Below are 8368 nucleotides of genomic sequence, written 5' to 3' on the forward strand. Positions count from 1 at the left end.
CGTGGTGCTCAATGCCCTATTAAGACACTTTATGTTGTTTCCTTTATTTTGGCAGTTACCTGTAATATTACAATTGTGCTATTGTCACAATGAACATGCCTCGGAAACATGCCTTGTCAAATCCATGTGTCATCTGTTGCTGAAATGATGTCCATGTAATTCATTTGGACACTTTGCCTAGGAGGAAGGATGAGCGACTAATCTTCAAGAAAACATTTTCACACGTTTTACCTGTGTAGCTTGGCTTGGAGAGAAAGAGATGGCATCGTTTAATGCGTTTAATGTTAGATAAGCATGTCTTTCCTTAAAATCTCTCAAACAAGTTTAATGAGAACACAGTTAATCAGCTCATTACTTATAACGCCTACTCCCCCGCTCCAGCGGTCTACTAACCACCAGTCTGGCAACCATCATTACGCACACCTGCTCCCCATCGTTACGCACACCTGGACCTCATCACTACCTTGATTACTCTCCCTTTATTAAGCCCTCAGTAGCCTCAGTCAGCAGGCAGTATTGGTTTGGTCATGTTCAGTACGCTTCTCCTGTTTTGTTCATCTGCCTTTGTTTTATTATTAAACTCACTTTCTGCACATGATTCCTGACTCCTAGTGTATAGGTTACAATTAATATTAAGGATTTATTCATAAACTCGTCTGCACTCATACCACTATGTATTCAACAGATTGATACCCTCAAATGTAGAATTGTAATCTTTTACAATAAAATACTTTACATACTAATGGCTGTTTCTTGTAGTGGCTGTTTCTTGTAGAATGGCTGTTTCTTGTAGAATGCTCTTCATTCTGACATTTTCAATCTCAGAGGAATGATCATGTTTAGGATGGTTTATAGGCTACCTCCATTCATCTCATCTCAGGAGATTTTGTGGGAACAAACAGGACAGATATGGTTGCAGACAGTGCTTTTACTTTGTAAGAATTTCTCAGAAATTGAAAAAAAGCCTATCCTGCTGGTGAGAAAATGAACCTTCAGTAACCCACTAGTAGCCAACAGAAACCTCTCTCTGGTGTAGGGCTCGTGAGCTGTAGACCACATTATCACCTGGATCTGCTGCCTGTTAGAAGAAACACATAGACAGGTAGAGGTGAAGAATGATGTATGTTTTGATGGAATATACAGGTTGGAAACATATTAGTCTAATTAGTAATTCATGTTTAGTAGTAACACAGTTATAATTGTTATTACACTGTTGTAAATATGCTTACACTGACAAAATATGTATCAGGTATTAAAACACATATTAAACATCAGCTATCAAAACAGATATCAGCACATGGTGCGTGCTACCTTGGTCTGTACTTTTTGTAGGGTTCTGCTCTTAGTTGGTGACCACAGTATGTATGTTACATCATCAACTTCAGGAAATGACTCCTGCAGGTCAACACAAAAAAAAACAGGTTTAATAAAATAATAAAGACCAAAATATTCAACAATCAATATAATCCACAATTTCAATTAGAATATACACAGATGTTATTTTAATACATTTTGACAGCATCAATATACTACGTCTCTCTGGCAAAAAGCAACACACTGTCTTAGACCACAAAGGAACAACAAGTACAATTGACCAAGAAATTACACCAATTCCATCAACCTCCCCAAGCTATTTCCAGTGTGACAATACCATAGTCAAAGCACACAGTAAGAGTAAGAAAGATAACATGCACACATTTCTCCACAGTATGTATGACTTATTCCGTATTGCACATATTTCTGGCACCCAGTCAGTTTCATAAAAATAGGCATACATACTTACAGTTAATGGCCTAAATACTAATTACTGTATGATTAAAATCCTGCACAATCCTGCATCCTGTTCTCAATCAAGCATTTAACTGCATGTATCTATTATTGGTTGACAGATTTGGATTATCACCCAAAGACAGCACCTCGAGTCAGAGAGGGATAAGGATGAGAAAAGCATGCATCAAAAATTAAGGATAACATGAGAGTTGCCTACCACTGAGGTGTTCATTGGTTGGGCATTGACCTTATTGTGCTCTGAAAGAAAGATTAATGATTAATGTCAATGACATTAATTACAGTAGCACAGTCCTGAATCTGTTCCAATAGTGCCCCTTAAACTTTGTCTCACTTCAAAAACACTTGTCATTTGTATTACATTTGTATTACTGTCTCCCTGGGGTTTCACATTGCTAAAAAAACACACCGGTCTCCTCAGTGCTGAATGATGCTGTACAAAATATGATCTATGATGAGTATTATCATAATAATGTGTGCAGGAGTCATTCACCTGTAACTCAACTTAGTCAAATATATACTATTGTTTAAAAATAATAGAATAAATACTTATTGTACTTTCTAAACCTCTTCCCTGCAATAAAGGCACCAACTGTCATCACCACCACCATGCTCAGAGGCATGAGCAATCTTTCAGGTCTCTGGAACTGATGGAGGACAAACAGCAAGCTTACATTTAATGATATGTTGTATAGAAAAAGACAGCTAAATAGATTATTACTAGACTAATCGAAAATGGTCTCAAAGCATTTCATATTATTCTGTATGTAATCCGAGACAATCCATTTTGTATGATATGTTACGTTTCATATGGTATGTATTCATTTGTGGATGTCCATCACCCATTTTGTATTATACGTTATGAATTACAATTTGTATTATATTTTAAGAATTTGCAAAACATCTAATATGCTACAAATTCTAGCTAGGTGCCTTGCATTAGCTAAATGGCTAACGTTGGTTAGGGTTAGGGGTTAGGGTTAAGTTTAGGAGTTTGGTTAATGGGTTAAGGTTAGGGAAAGGTTTAGCTAAAATTATTAAGGTTAGTGTTAGGGGAAGGGTTCGCTAACATGCTAAGTAGTTGCAAAGTAGCTAAAAAGTAGTAAGTAGTTGAAAAGTTGCTAATTAGCTAAAGTTGTCCGTGATGTGATAACGACCAAACACCCTACTTTTGCTTTTACCTTAAGTAACCATCTGTCTTATGTAAACATACCAAAAGTAAGATGTCATACTAATTTGACTGTCCCAGATGTATATTTACGTTGGTTCATACAGTCTATGAGACCAGGCTGGATCATTTGTTATCTGCTGCTGTCACAAATGGATAGGCTACTAGTATACCCTTTTCAAATGATGTTTTTCTAAATATTGCATCTGAAAATGAAATCAAAATATTTTTTTATTTCTATTTAATATAATTTGTTTGGATTAATAATTAAGAGATGGATCTGAGAGTGGCCTGACCTATGGTGGTTGTCGTCTACGTCCCCTTTAGCTCCCAGGGTTGTGTTGCGTACAGGAACAGAAGGGTTGTCTGCAGACTGAGACTTGTCATTCCTGACAGCAGGCTCAGAATTTGGAGTGGCAGAGGGTTGCTGAGTGTTTGAAGACACATTAAATAGCTTGTATACCAGAAAGACAGCCTGAACTGTAGTGTATGAAAAACAAGCCGTCATCAACAGCATGTTTCAATTACAATAACATTTGCTCAGCAAATAAAGCAACTTCAGATCTAGCTGTATAGCAAGACTCAATTCGAAAATCTGATTGGTGCACATGAAACCCAAACAAGATGATACTTAATTACATAACACTGTTGTGTTTACTTGTGGTGGTAGTGGTACTCTGTGTTGTGATTGGTTGATTGAAATTATGAATGCTGATTGGCTGAACAGTAAAACGTTTATTTTACTTTTCTAATTACATTGTTAACCAGTTTAAAAATAGCAATAAGGCACCTTGTGGGTTTGTGGTATATGACCAATATAGCATGGCTACGGTCTGTGTTTAGGCACTCTCCGTTGTGTCATACATAAGAATAGCCCTTAGCAGTAGTATGTTGGCAAAATACCACACCCCCTCATGCCTTATTCCTTAAATGATATGAACAGGCATCTGTAGGTCTCCCATTGCACACCAGTACCAGTCAGTGTTTTTCATCTTCAGTCCACTTAATAAGGGTCAACATCAAAACATAACCGCTGGATTGACCATTGATTGGCTGTAATGTTAATGATGTGCTATCCAAAGTCTCAGGATACCCCAAACACAAGGCACCAAACCTGCACCACATCATGTTCGGGCCATGGGTGTAACAGTCAACTGTTGTTGGCCCATGCAAAGTTCTGTATTATCTACACACAAAGTAAACAACACTGAGAGATATTAAGATCTGGACAATGTATGGTCTAGCTCATTCATCAAACAGATTAACATGACTTGGAAATATCCACCATAAAAGTATCGTCGTCGAAATATGTACAGTGGGGCAACATTATGCTGGATACTCAACAGGATAGTCAATGGAAAATGAAGAACAGATGCAAACAGTGTCTGCATCTTACCTAGAGTGACTGATAAGGACATTTGTATCCTGTAAAACTGTCATTTTATCCGCCACATCACAACAGTAATACCCATAGTCCCCTGGCTCCCGGTCAGCCATGGTCACAGTGAAGGTTCCCTGATTGATATCATAAGTGATTCTGGTCTTATCCCTGCTCTTAGGATGGTTAGTGAGGACTACATAACAGCATCTGTTCCAACGATATCCTTTACACCAGTATTTCACATGGTTTCTATAGCTCTATAGCTCTGTAATGGATCCTCCTGTCTTCACAAGCACCACTTACATCATGACTTCCTGCAGACAACAAAACATGACACCCATTTAGATTGTAATTAAAGCAACTCAACAATGTAAAGAAATTTTACCAAAATTATAAAAAATATATATACATTTTTTAAGTTTAAGAGATTTATTTATTAAAGAAACAAAATAAAATTGTTTCTGATTTCAATAAAATATTGATGTATTTTTTCACGACAGAAGCAATGTGTTTTCGCCAGTGTTCATTCCCCACCCAAAACTGTGATATAGTTCAGATCTTTCTTACATAGAAATGCATTGAATAAAGAAGAGAGAATCAAAACACTATGACTTCTTAATGATATAAACAGTTTAACTTGAGTGTCACGCCCTGGTCAAAGTATTTTGTGTTTATCTTTATGTATTTGGTCAGGCCAGGGTGTGGCATGGGGTTTTTGTAATTGTGGTGTGTTTGTCTTGGGGTTTTGGTGGTGGTATTGGGATTGTAGCTTAGTGGGTTATCTAGCAAAGTCTATGGCTGTCTGGAGTGGTTCTCAATCAGAGGCAGATGCTTATCGTTGTCTCTGATTGGGAACCATATTTAGGCAGCCATATTCTTTGAATTTGTCGTGGGTGATTGTCCTTAGTGTCCTATGTGTACTCTCGGTTAGTTTGCACTAGATAGGCTGTTTCGATTACGTTTATTGTTTTGTGTAGTGTTCGTGTTTCTTCGTTTGATTAAACATGAATCTAAATCGACACGCTGCAGTTTGGTCCGACTCTCCTTCATCACCACTAGAAAACCGTAACAGAATCACCCACCACCAACGGACCAAGCGGCGTGTCAACAGGCAGGAGCCACAGGAGAGGCAACAGAGGCAGCAGCAGCAGCAGCAGCAGCTGCAGTGGGAGAGGCTGCACCACCTGGAGAAATGGACATGGGAGGAAGAACTGGACGGTAAAGGACCCTGGGATCAGCCTGGAGAATATCGCCGCCCCAAGGAAGAACTGGAGGCGGCGAAAGCTGAGAGGCGCAGATATGAGGAGGCAGCACGGCGTAGCGGATGGAAGCCTGAGAATCAGCCCCAAAAATTTCTTGGGGGGGGGCTCAGGGAGAGTGTGGCAGAGTCAGGAGTCAGACCTGAGCCAACTCTCCCTGTTTATCGTGAGGAGCCAAGGAGGAGACCAGAACCAGAGCCGGTGTTGGAGGTGAGCGAAACAGAGACTGTGAAGGAGTTAATGGGGAAATTGGAGGAGAGAGAAATGAGGGAGTTGCTGTGTTGGTGCTTTTTGCATGGAATTTGCCCGACGGAACGTGTTGGGGATTTGATGGCACCTGGGTTAGCGCTCCATACTCTTCCTGAGGTGCGTGTTAGTCGGCTGGTGAAGTTGGTGCCAGCCTCACGCACCAGGCCTCCTGTGCACATCCCTAGCCTTGCACGTCCTGTGCCAACACTGCTCTCAAGATCTCCAGTACGCCTTCACGGTCTAGCCCATCCTGTGCCACCTTCACACTCCAGTCCTCCGGTAGCAGCTCCCCGCACCAGGCTTCCTGTGCGTGTCCTCGATCCAGTACCACCAGTTCCAGCACCACGCACCAGGCCTTCAGTGTGCCTCGCCTGTTCAGCGCAGCCAGCGCTTTTCTCCTCTCCTGCGCTGCTGGAGTCTCCCGCCTGTTTAGCGCAGCCAGAGCCTTTCTCCTCTACAGCGCTGCCGGAGCCTCCCGCCTGTTCAGCGCAGCCAGAGCCTTCCTCCTCTACAGCGCTGCCGGAGTCTCCCGCCTGTTCAGCGCAGCCAGAGCCTTCCTCCGACACAGCGCTGCAGGAGTCTCCCGCCTGTTCAGCGCAGCCAGAGCTGCCAGTCTGCATGAAGCAGCCAGAGCTGTCAGTCTGCATGAAGCAGCCAGTCTACATGAAGCAGCCCGAGCTGCCAGTCTGCATGAAGCAGCCAGTCTACATGGAGCAGCCAGAGCTGTCAGTCTGCATGAAGCAGCCAGAGCTGTCAGTCTGCATAGAGCAGCCAGTCTGCATGGAGCAGCCAGTCTGCAAGGAGCTGTCAGTCTGCACGGAGCTGTCAGTCTGCACGGAGCTGTCAGTCTGCACGGAGCTGTCAGTCTGCAAGGAGCTGTCAGTCTGCAAGGAGCTGTCAGTCTGTAAGGAGCCGCCAGTCTGCAAGGAGCTGCCAGTCAGCACGGAGCCGCCAGAGCGGTCAGTCTGTAAGAAGCCGCCAGAGCTGTCAGCCTATATGGAGCAGCTAGTGCCGCCAGTCTGCCCAGCGCCGCCAGTGCCCCCAGTCTGCCCAGCGTCGCCAGTCTGCCCAGCGCCGTCAGTCTGCCCAGCGCCGTCAGTCTGCCCAGCATCGCCAGTCTGCCCAGCGTCGCCAGTCTGCCCAGCGTCGCCAGTCTGCCCAGCGTCGCCAGTCTGCCCAGCGTCGCCAGTCTGCCCAGCGTCGCCAGTCTGCCCAGCGTCGCCAGTCTGCCCAGCGTCGCCAGTCTGCCCAGCGTCGCCAGTCTGCCCAGCGCCGCCAGTCTGCCCAGCGTCGCCAGTCTGCCCAGCGCCGCCAGTCTGCCCAGCGCCGCCAGTCTGCCCAGCGCCGCCAGATCTGCCAGTCAACCAGACTCTTCCAGATCTGCCAGTCAACCAGACTCTTCCAGATCTGCCAGTCGGCCAGGATCTGCCAGTCGGCCAGGATCTGCCAGTCGGCCAGGATCTGCCAGTCAGCCAGGATCCGCCAGTCTGCCAGGATCAGTTAGATCCGCCATTCAGCCAGGATCCGCCAGTCTGCCAGGATCCGCCAGTCTGCCAGGATCCGCCAGTCTGCCAGGATCCGCCAGAAGTGCCAGTCAGCCAGGATCTGCCGGAACCACCAGCCAGCCAGGATCTGGTAGATCCATCAACCTGCCTGAGCTTCCTCTCACTCCTGAGCTTCCTCTCACTCCTGAGCTTCCTCTCACTCCTGAGCTTCCCCTCGGCCCCGAGCTTCCCCTCGGGTCCCGAGCTTCCCCTCGGGTCCCGAGCTTCCCCTCGGGTCCCGAGCTTCCCCTCGGTCCCAAGCTACCTCAGTCCAGTGGGGCCCGTTGTTAGGTTTCCTAGGCCAAGGTTAGCGGCGAGGGTCGCCACTCAAGGGACACTAAGGAGGTGGACTAAGACAATTATGGAGTGGGGTCCACGTCCAGCACCAGAGCCGCCATCGCGGACAGATGCCCACCCAGACCCTCCCCTACAGGTTTAGGTTGTGCGTTCGGGAGTCCGCACCTTAGGGGGGGGGGTTCTGTCACGCCCTGGTCAAAGTATTTTGTGTGTATCTTTATGTATTTGGTCAGGCCAGGGTGTGGCATGGGGTTTTTGTAATTGTGGTGTGTTTGTCTTGGGGTTTTGGTGGTGGTATTGGGATTGTAGCTTAGTGGGTTATCTAGCAAAGTCTATGGCTGTCTGGAGTGGTTCTCAATCAGAGGCAGATGCTTATCGTTGTCTCTGATTGGGAACCATATTTAGGCAGCCATATTCTTTGAGTTTGTCGTGGGTGATTGTCCTTAGTGTCCTATGTGTACTCGGTTAGTTTGCACTAGATAGGCTGTTTCGGTTTCGATTACGTTTATTGTTTTGTGTAGTGTTCGTGTTTCTTCGTTTGATTAAACATGAATCTAAATCGACACGCTGCAGTTTGGTCCGACTCTCCTTCATCACCACTAGAAAACCGTAACATTGAGAGTCTGGAGAAGATGATAAGTAGGAGGGAGAGGGATGTATAAGAACCATTTGTGGGTTTGGA

This window comes from Oncorhynchus tshawytscha, linkage group LG06 (assembly GCF_018296145.1).
Source record: "Oncorhynchus tshawytscha isolate Ot180627B linkage group LG06, Otsh_v2.0, whole genome shotgun sequence".
NCBI classification, from domain to species: domain Eukaryota; kingdom Metazoa; phylum Chordata; class Actinopteri; order Salmoniformes; family Salmonidae; genus Oncorhynchus; species Oncorhynchus tshawytscha.